At 48.4% G+C, this 15905-nt stretch overlaps 1 protein-coding gene across 1 annotated transcript in view; it reads right to left on the reverse strand.

The window, feature by feature from the left end:
- Positions 1–15905, reverse strand: part of VPS13D (vacuolar protein sorting 13 homolog D) — a 3263180-nt gene that overhangs the window by 2960552 nt on the left and 286723 nt on the right. The gene's annotated exons all lie outside the window — the stretch shown is intronic.

The raw sequence follows: 15905 nt of genomic DNA on the forward strand, positions 1-15905 counted from the left end.
ATGCAACGAAATTCCATTCCATCATTACATTAGGGAATAGGGTTAGGATTGGGGCTAGGTTTAGATTAAGGGTTACATTAGGGTTAGGGTTGGAGCTGGGGCTAGGGATAGGGTTGGGGCTAGGGATAGGGATAGATTAAGGGTTAGGGTTGGGGGGTGGGTGGGGAGCCCCCCATATACAAAACAAATTTAAACGTTACAAGGATCTGGCCAGTACCGAAATGTCAGCACTGGACAGGTCCATGTAACATTTTAAAGTTACAAAAAAAAAAGCATTGAAATGCTATCTTTTACATGTAAACGTGCATTTCCATTGAAACCAGTCCATTTATATTTTCTATGGACTGGTTTAGATGGAATGGCACTTTTACATGTAAAAGATAATCTGTCGATGCTTTGGCATTCGATGCTTTTTATTAGATGCTTTGGTTTGTCGTTACTTTTTTTTCCCGATGGAATCACCATAAACCTCGGAATCATCGTCCAACCTTTGCTCGTGTAGCATAGTTTTTTCTGCAGTTGGCCGAGGAGCAGGTGAGTCAGTCTGCTGTGTGCGACCCCTTTTCTGGTGTTTTTTTGGTATTAAAGTGCCCCCAGGCCCTTTGTGCCCCGAGCTTCCCAGCCTCCGCTTCCTGGTCTTCAGCTCTCCCTCCCGCCTCCCATCCCGCCCACCACCCCCTGATTGGCTGTGTGGCCTAGGCAGCGTTGGTCTAGCGACCCGCTCCCTGCACCTGCTCCCATTTGCCATCCAAGAAGTTAGAAACCCCCCCCCAGGCCCTCCGTTCCCCCGGCTGCCGTCCTTCCCCACCTCTACACACTCTTCCTGATCCCCTCCCTCCCGCCTCCCGACCCGTCTACCCCCGCTCTGATAGGCCCCTCGACCTTTATCACTGGTCCTCCCAGGGCAGCCCTCTGCCCGTGCAGCCCTCGGCTAAGGGCCCTAAGGCCAAGGGCGGCTCCAACAGAGGCGGCGTCCGGAAATGTCAGCAGGTGTCCGCAATGGAAGTCAGTGACCAGCCGTCAACCAGCAACTACAAGGACCAGTAAGGTAGGGTGGCTTGGGTTGGGGAGAGGTACAGCTCTACCCTAGATACCTGGCCACTAGGCTAAACCAATGTTTACCAATGTTATCACCCCCCGTTACCCCAAATTGCATTGTCTATTCTCCAAACTACATTCATAGGCCTCTCTCCCACTATACAGATGTCTCAAAATTAGCAGGGCCTCTATGCCCAAATTGCATGGTCTCTTCTCCAAACTACATTGATAGGCCTCTCTCCCACAATACAGGTGTCTCAAACTTAGCAGGGCCTCCATGCCCAAATTGCATTGTCTATTCTCCAAACTGCATTGATAGCAGGGCCTCTGTGCCCAAATTGCATTGTCTATTCTCCATACTGCATTGCTAGCAGGACCTCTGCGGCCAAATTGCATCGTCTATTCTCCAAACTGCATTGATAGGCCTCTCTCCCACTATACAGGTGTCTCAAACGTAGCAGGGCCACTATGCCCAAATTGCATTGTCTAATCTCCAAACTGCATTGATAGCAGGGCCTCTGTGGCCAAATTGCATGGTCTATTCTCCAAACTACATTGATAGGCCTCTCTCCCACTATACAGGTGTCTCAAACGTAGCAGGGCCACTATGCCCAAATTGCATTGACTATTCTCCAAACTGCATTGATAGCAGGGCCTCTGTGCCCAAATTGCATTGTCTATTCTCCATACTGCATTGCTAGCAGGGCCTCTGTGCCCAAATTGCATTGTGTTTTCTCCAAACTGCATTGATAGGCCTCTCTCCCACTATACAGGTATCTCAAATCTAGCTCACTCGCAAATTTAGCTAACTCTCAAGTCAACAGTGAATTACGGTGGGGGTCACTCCGACTAGGGCTTCTCGTATCACTAGGCGAAAGTCCAAGCTGCGCCCGTCCAAGCCGCCTCCAACCAGCATATACCCTTCCCAACCCACACAGCCTGCTCACCACAGTGAACCACGCTCAGGGAGACTGACAGTAAAGAGAGCCACCGATAACACCCAACTTAATAACCCTACTACCACCCCCCTTCCCCTCCCAGGACAGCGACTGAACGAGTTGCCAACCCCAGCCGGAATACCACCTACAGACGGAGCCCAAACTAGTAGCGGACATCACCTCACCCGACACCACACCACACGGCCACAAGAGAACCAGACCAAAGCAGGACCAACTAGATGTCACCAAACAAAGGCTAAACAACTCTCAATCTTACAATGCCACGCAAACGACCCATTCCAAAGAAAAGACGAAGAGATGAAAGAACAAACACTCCAGAACAGCAACTTAGAACAACCACCATAGACTGGACCCCCACAGACAGGAACACAAACCGAAGCAACTCAGAGAAGAAAAAAATCCCTCTACCCAACTCCATACCTCGCAGACAACTGGCCACCACGGAAATCCAACCCAACATTAGAAGCAGCAACATCAAACAACCTAACACAAGCAAGTAGAAGAAGGATGACCAACACACACAACAAACCGACGACCGACGCAATAACCCCCTACCTACATCACCAAAGCAAGAGGAACTTCCAATCAACAACCACAACTGCCAACCATTCAACCCTAACCGACTGTCTAAAAGAAGTCTTCAACTGGATGGATGCCGACAACCTGAAAATCAACCCAGGAAAGACAGAAATCATGATCGTATCCAAAGACCAAGAGAACGAAACCACCATCCCACGGCCTACGGAAATGGAAAACGCACCAGCACCATCGAAGGTAGTAAAAAATCTGGGAGTCTTAATGGACAGCACCCTAACCCTGGAACCACAAATAAATGCAACAGTGTAGAAATGCTTCTTCCTCCTCCACACGGCAAGAAGAATTCTACCTTTCCTCTCCTTCACGCACAAAACACTCGCCATCGTCACCCTAATCATGTCAAAAATCGACTATGCAAACAGCCTCTACCTCAGAATACCTCCTGAAGAAACTGCAACGGATCCAAAATGCAGCAGCAAGACTACTCCTCAAACTATCCAGAAGAGACGACATCACTCCAGCCCTAAAAACACTACACTGGCTCCCAGTAAAACATTGCATCACCTTCAAAACAATGTGCATAACGCACAGGGCAATCAGCGGACAAGGAGCAGAATTCCAACAAAAGAAAATAACGTTCTACAAACCAACAAGACCCCTCCGATCAAACAACGAAATCCGCCATCAAACCATACCTTAAGAAAAAACTTGGAGGCACCTCCTTCTACCACTTAGCCGCAAAAATCTGGAACATCATCCCAAAAGAAATAAGAAACACTAAAGATCACCTAAAATTCAAGAAATCACTAAAAACATGGCTCTTCAATACCACAGACTAAATATGGAAACCAAAACCGGAAAAAGGATGACTAAACCGGAAAGGAGACGAACATCCCCGACCCAAGAGGATAACTCTCACGGCACCTGGACGGGTGACTCCGGATACACTAAACACAGGCGGCACGCACGGAGACTGAGTCAACTACCCCAGAAAATCCCACCAACACTTCGCCTGCCCCTAGTTACCGCCAGGGACCACAGTGGTGTGGAATTGTCGAGATATTGGCAATCACCACACTACCTGAGAGGTTGACATTGGCAGGCCACAGGAGCAGGAAGAGAGGATAAGGGGAGCTATGAGAGAGCTTGTTAGAGGTGGGGGCCAGAGGAGTAAGGAACCTTATATGCCAGTCGGACCCAGATCAGGACAGAGCCGCATCAAGGGAGACTACGCAAGCCGAGCGCCTCAATTCAGGATAGAGATGCAAATTAACCAACCCTACTAACCAATTTCCTTTTCTGCAAACACCTCTCAAACTCCAAATCAAACACAACTAAAACCTACAGCACAACAAACCGCACAAACTTCACTACATTGCCACAACAAAACAAAAACACACAGTCTTTCACAACAGTACGTGACGACTTACGGCCGCAAACACCCCAGGCCTAGCAAACGGACCCACCTGGCTGAGGCCGCCAACAGCACATCACTGCTCCCTTGCACTTTTCCTGCTTCGTCCCACTAACTCAAATTCCCCTCCTCTTTCAGAACCGCCAGAGCACCAGGGGACCACTCTGGTGGTGATAAGTGCACGGTACAAATGTCCTTTAACATTAACATAACCATTGCACCAGTAGGGAGCCCATGGGGCTTTTCCAAGCTATGGCCATGTGCCACCTTGCTAACATGAGCAGAAAAGGATGCTATCCTATTTGTATTTTTCCTCTTTTTGCTGCCAGTGGCACACCTAGCAAGCAGATCCGGGGAATACACTTTAACTGTATAACTAGTAAGTCATTGATTTTCCTGATCATAATATGCTAAAAACGAGCGATCGTGGAGCAGGCACAGACCATATACCAAAATCCTGCTGATTCCTCTTGACATCTCGGACATGTGAGTGCCACGTTCATCAGATGTAATTTCTGGGGGGGTAGTATAAACTCTGTGTACAACGCTAGTCTGTAGAAGCTTGAAGCATGCATTTATTGATACTTTGCTAATACCAAAGCAAACCTTTGACCATGCTTTCTCATCCATGACCTCCTCCATGTCCCTATGGGTATCTATTAATTACATTCTTGCACATTGAAATGCTATGTTTGTGGATAAAATATCAGGACACTTTTGTAAAAAAATAAAATCCCAGGTTCAGTTGAAGCCTCTCTCATAAGTTGGACTTCCAAAATCAACTATGGGGGAGGATTTTGGGCAGCCACCCTATTATGGTGAACAGGGAAGACAGATTTAAGGCAAATCAAAGTAGGTAGCAGAGCGGCAAGGCTTTGCCTCAGAATGGTCGCGAGAGTGGTCTAGGGCTACAATGACTCCACACAGAACACCACCAATAATTCCAGTTAGGCAAGTACACAAATATACATTTATTAGGCCCTTAAAACGCACATCAAGCAAGTAAACCTTTCTAGTCAAATATTGCCACACCAACACTATAAAACAGATGAACAAGTTACTTACTGTAAAGACTCCGGTGGGGGGTGTCTGTAATTCTGCTCTCTATATGGTAGAGGAGAGGCACAGAGGACCCCAGCCAAGATTCTCCATTTGGTAGCTATGGTAGAGCAATCAAGGCCTAGCTTCTCAGGAGGTGATGCGGGCTGGTTCTTAAGTACAGTGTAGTCCCCAAGCACCCACACAGGAATGTCCGCACACTGTATCAGTTAAAACACAGTCTTTATATAATTAGTATTCAAAAGGTATATACAATATCACAATAACGCACTGTGTGCTCGGAAAATCAACAATGGTAAATATATACAGTTCTAAAGTGGTACCACAATGATTATTAGATCTCATTAAAATGCATCAACTGAACGGTAAAATGTCACACGGATCAATAAAGAGGAAACCAGCAGTAGAGAGAGGAAGGAAAGCAAGATGGTTGAACAATTGACGGAATACTGGTCACTACCGTTAAACACAGCTCTGTGTGGAGATCCCCCACCTGGGCAACCTGTAGAATAAAGATGCAAGCACTGTCCATATATTGTTCACACTAGACCTTACCAATAGTTCTGCAACCCTCAAAGTACCTGGTGTTGTAGCATTCCTCGTCGGAGAATCAACGGCCCCTCTTGAGTGCCCACTCTTTACGGCAGGAGTCACGGGTCGAACGTCCGACGGAGAACAGGTTGAGCTACGGCGGTGAAGTGGCTGCGTCGTTCCTAGCGGTGCTCATTGACGGGGCAGCGTAAACGTCCTGCAAGGAAGAGGCGTGCAGGGCACCTCGATGTCGATAGTTCTGGACTGCAAAGAGTTTGAAGAACTGTGGCCCAATAAAGGCGTTGAGTCGTCTCCGTCTGTGGTCTTTGGGTGGCGGGAAACCCACTGGCAGATGCTCCTCGGCGCGTCGACTGTCATGCCTTCTCCAGCAGGATACAGCGGAGACGATGCGGACGAGAGCGACCTGGGATCAATGAAGTTCTTAGGCAAAACAGGAGCACGGCTGCTCCAGTCGGCGACTGCGGTCGTCGACAGTGGTGGACAACAGTCCTGGCGCTTCTCTGTGATTCCGCGGCGGTCCCAGTCTCGGGTTGGCAGCCTGTCGAAGGTCTGTCTACCAGGGAGCCTTGGCAAAGGTCTGCTGGTGCACGATGTTCCCTCGTAGCTCGGGAAGAGGGCGCCTTACCAGGTCCTCTCTGGGTCAGTCCTTGGGGGCACAGCAGCTTTCAGATTGTGCAGGAGAGCAACAGCAATTCTTCTAGTCCAGCAGGGCTTCAAGGTCAAGCTTAACTCCAGTTACTCGTCGTAGTGGACTTCGGCTTCTGAACACGATTCCTAGCAGCGAGAGGTCCCCAGATATACTGTTGATCTCCCATTCAGACCGCTAGGTCATACTCAAGCATCCGATCACGACTAAGGACATTCAGGCAGGCAGGCAGGCAGGCAATAAGGCACACGGTGCATTCAGGCCAGTCACTTATCTCCAGACACTCACAACAAGTTCTGTGTATTGGGACAAGTACCGATCCATTCATCACTTCATACTGCAGTCATACCGGTTTCGGGCAGGGCTGTCTCAGTCATTGTGTCAACCACCAGATACTAGACACCCACAACATAGAATGCGTAATGGTCACACACTCCATTCACCCAGGTCCCACCCACAGGCGTACCCACAACATACGGTTGTTGGGAAGGCTCCAACCAGTCTGGTCAGCACTTCCCCACACTACCATATATGGAACTTCCACCCAACAGCCAGTCAGGGGGAAGGGACAGAGGCAGGGCTTCCCGGGACTTCGGGAAGATCAAGGTAACAGGCGATGGACGGCAAGAGGCCATGGGGGCCATTTTGTCTCCATCAGGAATCTACTGATTCCAATGACAGGGCCTGGGCATCCCAAAATGGAGGACGCTAAGGGCACCAGTCATTTCAGCACGGAGCTGCCACCAGCCCGTACCCTGCTCTGTGGGCCACCCACAGGTGCCCAAAAACATACACTAGGGGCACAGGGTTGCAACCCTACCCATAGGTGCCATAAGGGCATCCTATGGGTCTTTTCACCAAAACCAAAAGAGAGCTGCACCGCCAGGAGTCCCACATGAACTCCTGCGCGAAAAAACGACAGAACACGATAAAAAGCAGTAAAGGACAAAGATACAGAGGCCCTGTCCCTCCGATGCATTTCCAGCATCACACTTACCAACTGGTAACGTTCTTTCGATTGGATGTTCTTCCAACGTATTCCTCATCTTAGATGTATTCCATCCAGCTTCAGCTGCTTCGGAAATTTTTTCTCGGCAGAGGGCATTGATGTCGTCGAGTCGATGGTCCCTCGAAGGCCTCCGTCGAGGGCGACGTCATCGGGTATACAAATAGCACGCATGGCGCCCGTTGACCTCAGCTCTGTTTTTCCCCCTCTTGCTCTACTGTGTAGATTGTGCCGGTAGTCAGGTATCAGCCTTGCAAGAGTTGATGTGGCAATAACCCGGAAAATCTACAGAGGGGTAGGATGGGAGGGCGATGAGGAATACGTTGAAGGAACATCCAATCGAAAGAACGTTACCAGTTGGTAAGTAACTTGTTCTTGGAATGAATTGTGCCCTCCAACGTATTCCTTATCTTAGATAGACTGCCAAAGCAGTATAGAAAAATCTCCGGAGGAGGGAGTAGATTTTTGATACCATTATAAAAGGTGGAATATATGTCATGATGCCTACCGCCGGAGCACCAGGCCAGGCCCAGCACCCCCGGGAGCAGGCATCACGGCCCCGGGGAAAAGCCCAGCGGCCCTTTATAGGGGCTCTTAGGACTCTGTCCTGGCGCCGTTGGCGCCAGGCTCATGTTGGGCATCAGTCCTGGCGCCATAGGTGCCAGGCTCATAAGGGGAAGTGTTTGGTGCACTTACCTGAAGCAGACCCTGCTGCACACTCACCTGATGCAGACCATGCTGCATGAAGAACCAAGCCAAATGAGGCTTAGGAGGGACTATTTTTCTGAAGGAACTATTTTGTTACTTGGGTGGGGCTGTGGAAGAATACTCACCTGGAACTTCTTCCAAAGCTATTTAAGCCACGCCCGGACAGCCACACGTGCTTCGCGTTGTTCTGCATCCCAGCAGCTGAACGCTCACCGTGTCTGCTCCTGCACCTGGACTCCAGCCACGCCCGCCTCGAACCTGGAACACCTGTAAGGGAATAAGAGAAGAGAAAGGTGAAAACCAAGAACTTATTCAACCTTCTTACCTGCATCCGGAATCTTCACGCCAGCATTCCTGAAGGAAGACTTCCATTTAAAAGCACCGCGTTGCTCGCTGCAGCGCCGCGCTTCACTCACCTGTTCCCGAGACGCCGCCCGGCTCCATCGCGGCTCTCAGCACCGGTCGCCACATCTCTGCACCTAGGGGAGAGAAGAAGAGACAAAAGGTGAGCAAGGGAACACAAGAGGAAAGCCGAATTTTCAGCCATATTACTTACCGGCTTTTCTTGGTGAACCATTCCACATCTCGGGTCGGCGCCGCATCTTTGGCAGGTACCGCACCCCGGCCCCTATGGGGAAAGGACAAAAGACATTACTGGGGAATTATAAAGACATTTAGAGGGGTCGCCCTCATCACTAACTCACCTGATTTTACCACCGGCAATTTAACCCCTCAACGCATCGCCTTTGTTCTGCACCTGAAATAAAGGACAGAAAAAACAACATGAAAGGAGGCTCACACTTGAACTTTTGCATCTTCATACTTACGGCGTATCGCTCAGAAAAGTCAAGTGGATGTGCCAGCGCCATTCTGAAAACCAGTGAAGTAACTGGACGAACGCGCGCCCCTGCACCAGAAGCAGGATGGAGAGTTCATCCTTCCAAACCATAAGGTGAGCTTAAACCGGGGGTTTTGGAGGAATCAGAGAAGAACGAAGGGGGAAAGGGGGGAGCAAGCACACTATTCAGCAGACAGTTAATCCCCTTTCTCATCTGCAGAAGGATATTCCTACGGGCCAGACAAGCAAGATTTGGGGGTCCTGTTCAATCGGTGGTCCGAATTCTGCGCATCACGCTTGAAGAGGCCACAGCAACCCAGACCAGACCAGCGCCTCCGTGGGAGCCAGGTCAGCGTTATAATATAGCACTGCTTTACCAAAAGCAAGCTCCTTAGACTGGGAAGTATCCAGACTATAGAATTTTGAAAAAGTGTGCAGCGATGACAAAGTTGCTGCTTCACAAATGGGTTTTATGGGAACACCTCTTTGAAGGGTTGTCGAAGAGGCAATGACTCTGGTGGAATGGGCCCATAAGCCTTCTGGTGGGTCTTTGCCTGCCCTCAGTAGCATTCAAAAATGCAAAGCACAATCGAACTTGATCTGTTTTGTTTTGACACCGATTGACCCAATTTCCGTCCGGTCTAGCCAATGAAAAGTTGATTATCCACTCTAAGCTTGGGAAGCCTATAAATGTAAAAGCTTAAAGCTCTTCTGGGGTTCAACCTTTGCAATCTTTCCTCCTCCTTACTAGGATGAGGTGGAGGGTAGAATGCGGGTGGAACAATTTTCTGATTTAAATGAAAATCGGACACAACTTTAGGTAAAAATGAAGGTTTAACCCTTAATACCACTCTGTCCCTATGGAACACAGTATAGGGTGGCCCAGAAGACAGTGCCTGCAATTCGCTCACTCTTCTTGCAGATGTTAAAACAACTAGGAAAGCTGTTTTCAATGTTAATAATCTTAATGGACAAGTGTGCAGGGGTTCAAAGGGGGCACACATTAAGAATTTTAGAACCAGATTGAGATCCCAAATTGGTACTTGGAAGGGGGTAAGGAGGAAATACATTGGTGAGTCCCTTTAAGAATTTTACTATTAAAGGAATTTTGAAATAGGAGCATTCTTCCGAAGAGCGCTTGAAAATGGAAAGCGCTGCAAGATAGCCTTTAATGGTCCCAACATTTAGACCTCTATGTGCTAGGGACAAGAGGAAGGACAACACTTCCGGAATGGAACATAGAAAAGGATCAACATTCTTTTCTCTGCACCAGTTGCGAAACATTTTCCAACGGCAACGGTATAGAGATTTGGTTGCTGGCCTTCTTGCCGAAAGCAACACCTCCGTGATGTCAACTGGAAGGTCCCAATCCTTGTATCTCAGCCTTTCAGATACAAAGCATGAAGGTTGACAGTCTTGACCTCTGCATGGAGAACCTGGCCCTCCATTTGTGAGAGAAGGTCCTCTCTCTGAGGAAGATGTAATGGAGGACAGATGGACATGTCTAGAAGGTCTGGGTACCACATTCTCCTGGCCCAATCCGGGGCAAATAGGATCATGCGGTTTTCGAACCGTCTCAATCTCCTGATGACCTGAGGAATGACGGGAATCGGAGGGAACGTATATAATAGTGGGAAGTTCCACTCCGCTACGAACACGTCCCCTAGGGCTCCTCTCGGGGGAAATTCCCTTGAGCAATACTTTTTGCACTTCCGGTTGATTCCGGTCACAAATAGGTCTACTTGAGGGGTTCCCCAAAGGGCGAAGATCTCTTGACTCACTTCCTGAGCCAGTTCCCACTCATGGGACACCATGCTCTGCCTGCTCAGAGCGTCCGCCGTCATATTCTCCTCCCCGGCTAGATGAACTGCTGTTAAGGAGATTCCTTCTTGAATTGCCCAATACCATAGCTGCATTGCCTCTCTGCACAGAGGTAGTGACCCTATACCTCCTCTTTTGTTTAGATAATGCGTGGCCACTGTGTTGTCCGTCATTATCAGGACATTTTTTCCTCTGACAGATGGCAGAAAAGCCTTCAGCGCTAGTCTGATTGCTCTCAGCCCTAAAAGGTTGATGTGTAGTTTGGACTCCGATGGAAACCAACGACCGCTGATTGTCAGATTGTTGGCATGAGCTCCCCACCCCACGAGTGAGGCGTCCGTCACTACTGTAATCTCTGGCCATGGTTGCCAAAACTGTTCTCCTTTTAGAATATTCTCTGTGCAAGTCCACCAGAGAAGATCCTGCCGAACCTTGTTCGGAATCTGAAGAAAATCCGTCATCTGACCTGAGAACTGGCACCAATGAGTCTTCAGAGCCCATTGAAGGGATCTCATCCTCAGGCGTGCCTCTGGCACTAGGACGATGCAGGATGCCATGAGGCCGAGCAACCTTAAGAAGTGGTGTGGGAAAGGCATGGGTGGGGATAGGCCTGGAGATTTTGGGCATTTTGGAATTTGGAAACCATCTGAAGAATGGCTTGAGCCCTCGACTCGGGAGGCGATCTCTTTCCCAAGGATGTGTCTAGTACAGCCCGTATGTACTGGATCTGTTGGGAAGGTGTCATTTGTGACTTCTTGAAATTGAGGGAGAAGCCCAGCTGTGGAGGAAGTGGCAGGTGACTTTCAGATGATCCAGTGCTTTCTAAAGCCCAAACATCTGAAGTAATGGTTCGCCATTCTTGCAGATGCTGTGACAGCCTGCCTCCCACAGGTGTCTTGTGATGCAAGTCCTCAAAGTGGTTTTGTGGCGGTTGCTGCGGCCGCTGATGGCAAAGAGGCTGCAGCTGGAGCTGGCTTTGCAGGTTTTCCTCGTCCACCACGAGTGGCCTTTCTATGGCCCCTTTGACTGGCCATTCCTCTCACCTTTCCATATGAGGAATAGTAACAATAGGATTGTCCCCTCCATGAATGTCCCGACGCACAAAAAGGCTGAGGTTGTCTAATAGCAGCTCCTAAAGATTTGGCAGCTACTTTTGAGGTCTGCAACCTCTCACGACTCTCGTCAGCCTTCTTGCCAAAAAGGTGAGACCCGTCAAAGGGCATGTTCAGAAGACGGTTTTGCACGTCTGGTGCGAAACCAGACTTCAGTAACCACGCAAATCTGTGCATTACTGTGCTAGTGCCCATGGATCTGCTCACACTATCTGCAGTGTCCAATCCAGACTGAAGGGATTCCTGCATGGCCTCCTTTCCATCTTTGACAATGGCTAGGAATCCTTCCCTTTCATCCCCTTCTGGTATGTGCTCCGCCGCCATTGCAATGCACTCCCACAGAGTTTATGAAAATTTTGCCAAGGCACATGTGGAGTTGGCCGATTTTAACGCCATACTCCTGGCTGAAAATACCTTGCGTGCCCAACCATCCACACGCTGGTCGTCCCTATCCGGAGGGATAGAAGGGTATGCCACCTTATTTGAAGCTGTGGCTGCCTGGACCAACAAGACTCTCGGGAGTGGGGTGTTTAGACAGATAATCGGGGTCGCTACTGGAAGGACGGTATTTTGAAGTCAGGATTTTATTTACCGGTGGAACAGAGTCCGGAGTCTCCCAATTTTTGGCCACCCTATTTTGCAAGGCTACATGGAAGGGTAAAATCAGATCTTCAGTGGGACCATGATCCAATATATCGGTCAGATCATCCTGGATGAATTGAGTTGGTGGTCTAGCCCATCCTAAATAATCGACCACCTTCATCATTAGTTGACGGTATGAGGGACTGGCATGTTCCCCTGGTTCTGGCCTGCCAAAATCTGCTTCAGGCGAAGTATCAATGCCACTTGCATTATGTAAGGTTTCCACCAGGTCCCTCATCCTGCTTTCCTCTGAAATCAGGCATTCTGGGACATTTGGGGTGCCATATTCCAGTCCAAAAGGAACATTCTCCTCATCAGATCTCTCCTGTTCTTCAAATATTGAAGTTAAGGATTTGAAAAATTCTTTCCTTGGAAGAGGTTTAAAAAACTTTTCTGGGAGAGGTGGGAGAGGTGCATCAGTGGAACCTGAAGGCATTACAGCCTTTGCTGTTATTTTTACAGCTTCTGGCTGAGCTGGAGCCTTTGGAATATTATGCGCGGAGGGCTTCGGGGTCGACGAAATAGTGGTCGTCGATGGAGCTGGCTTCGAGGGTGTTGCGGCGCTCTTCGAAGACTTGCCCTTTGAGGTACGTCGGGTTTCAGATGGCGTTGGTGACCTTGAACCGTCGATTCGACTTAAGCGGTCTTTTTTGCTTGGCGTCCTGGAAGGTTCCCGATCCTTCCTCCTTCGATCACCTACGCTCGAGTGCGCGCAAGTGTCGGAACAATAACGCTCCTGGCTTGCTTCCGAAGAAGGCGCGGACCGAGGCTTAGCTTTTTCAAACACCTCATCATTTTTACCCTGAATGCTTCCCACTCTTCGGAGGAAGAATGTTTTGTGGGGCATTTCATCCTTTTTGGGGATTCATCCGAGGACGAGGCGGAAGGTGACCGGTGGCGTCTTTTTTTTGGACTTTTTCATCGAAGACTAAGAGCGATGAGAATCGCTTCGGGACCTAGACCGATGCCTTTTGCATCAAGGAGATTTCTCCTCACGGGACCTCGACGCTAGAGGCTTTTCAGTCGGGTTTGCGACCTACCTGCAGTTTTCTCTTCCTCTCTCGCAAGGCCTTCCCGTCATCGCCTGACACTTCGTACAGGCCTTGCAGGATTTACACTTTTTGAATCCCCATCGCAGGGTCGTAGTCGGGGGTCGATGACGAGGACATACCGAATATCTTCAATTTACTGCATCACAGAACTACTAGAGGCACGCAGAGTTTCAGAAGCAACATGTACTGCGGAAAAATGGAACTGAGGCCAATGGGTGCCGCGCGTGCTACTTGTATACCCGATGACATCACCCTCAACGTAGGCCTTCGAGGGACCATCGACTCGATGACATCGACACACGGCGCCCTCTGCCGAGAAAAATTTTCCAAAGCAGCTAAAGCTGGATGGAATACATCTAAGATGAGGAATACGTTGGAGGACACAATCCATTTGAAATATACATTCACCCTTAGGGAGTATGATTGAGTAACCAGTTCAAAACAGGTAAGTAATCAGATGCACGAGTAGTAGAAAAGATGTTAAAAAATAATAAAATGGCTTCCCTAGTGCTTATAAATTCCAGCCCTTTAGATAGTTTGGGGCCTTGTACACAAAAACAACCAGTTCCAAAGTTACACTTCACAGGTAGGATTATTAGGAGATTGACGATGCCAGTGGTTATGATTATTTAAATCAAAAACACAGGACTTTACGTCCATGTAACCCTATAGAGAACAAGGAGGGCCGGGGGGGGGGGGGGGGGGGGCAGAAACTGGTATATCAACTTATCCAGTTGACTCAGATTTCTCCAGGGACCACTGCTGAGATTCCGGATTCCGTTAGTGACACAATCCTCTGTGCTTGGTTCCATCGAAGAAGGTCCATGGGTTGTGTATGCAGAGGTCACTTTTGGACGCAGGATTTAGTTTCAATCGGTCAGAGTGCTTAAGAATCTGTTCCAGACAGCTTCCAGCAAAATACCCAAATGAAGAAACAATTGTCAAGAGACAAATTAATACATCATTCATAACGCCCGTCCCATACCGTAGAAACAAGAGGAGTACGTAATTCATTGCATCAGCCCTTCCCCGCCTAAATACTGCAAGCACGAAAGGCTACTCGCTACGACAACCCTTACAACCTTATCCCGGAACCATCGAAGAAGAGATCAATCTGCAAAAAGATAAACTGAACATGGTGTAAATAAAGATGACGAGAACAAGTGACATCACTGCCAAACAGATGCGTAGATGCACGAGACATGAAGCAAATATGCACCCACCATGAAGAAACGCAGACATAAGGTCAAACGTGCATTTAGACATGAAGATTGTTACCTGCATTCAATAGACACTAGAAACATTTAATCAATGTACACGCCGAAACACAAGATAAAGATAAATAGCTTGCCTAACGCAGAAATTCAACGTGAATGAGTGGCCACATTGGATAAAATGGACGGCAAAACCATGTTAGAGTGAATGGAGAACCAAAAAAAGACTCGAAGCTGCAGGTAGATTTGATTTGCTGAATTTGCTAAAACACAGACTTGCACAGACCAGACAGTGGCTATGCGGCTACCTCCCGAGGTTATGGCAGAAAAGGGAAGTTTGGGTAGGTCTAAAGAAGAACAGAAGAGAATTATCAAGAGCCAGGCATATTTCTCTTGGATTAAGTAAAAAACAAAACGCTTGAGTGCCAGGTTCCGGCTAATTAAAAGCAAAAAATTGCATGAAGAATAGCTCTGCCAAGTCTCCAGTGACCAGAGAGGGTAATGACACTCATACTAATATGAGCTAAAATCCTAATAAAAGCCAAGCAGAATAACTCAAAAGTGGTCTCCTCACACGTGACACGTAACAAGAGAACAGTGTTCATTCATTAGCGCCAGACACAGATATGCACCTGCCTCAACTCCCCAAAAGTTCTCAAAACAAGAAGTGCCAGGCAAGGCCAAGTTCAAAGTTAGACATCCTGGCTTGAGGTTTAGGGAATCGGGGATGGCGTCTTCAATGGAAAAGCAGCTCCTTTATGTCACTCCACCTACCACTATTTCTGCTCATGTGTTGACCTGCCAAGTATCCAAGATTGGCAAAGCCAATGCCAACCAATCAACGCTCTCCAAAGATGCCATCTTGCAACTGTTGCAGTAGCCAATAATTTGTTGTTACGATTATGTCTTTCATACGCTCATCAATTTAGGGGTGGTTCGAGGTGGGGCCACTGGATACATTGCGACCAATGAAGCAACTAACACCTACACATAATATATGTAGACAAATCACTTAACCAATCCCAAATCCCTGTAGAATTTTGTGAATAAGATTGTAATGAGGCATCAATTGTGACATATTTTCTACATTTAAACCGTTGTCAAGCTGGAGAAGGAAGGGCGCCTGGAGACCTTGGGTCTTTATTGCTGTCCCCATTTTATTTGGATTACTAATAAAACAGACCTTTGCCATTTACCTTACCTATTTCTGTAATTGGGCGCGGGACTTCCAGGCCTGTCTGTTTCGGTAGCGCAGAGCCTTTCCCAGTGCTGTACCTTTGCACAATGAAGACTTCTGCAGAGCAGAC

This window comes from Ambystoma mexicanum, chromosome 8, assembly GCF_040938575.1.
Source record: "Ambystoma mexicanum isolate Mex_15411 chromosome 8, UKY_AmexF1_1, whole genome shotgun sequence".
Classification (NCBI taxonomy): Eukaryota; Metazoa; Chordata; class Amphibia; order Caudata; family Ambystomatidae; genus Ambystoma; species Ambystoma mexicanum.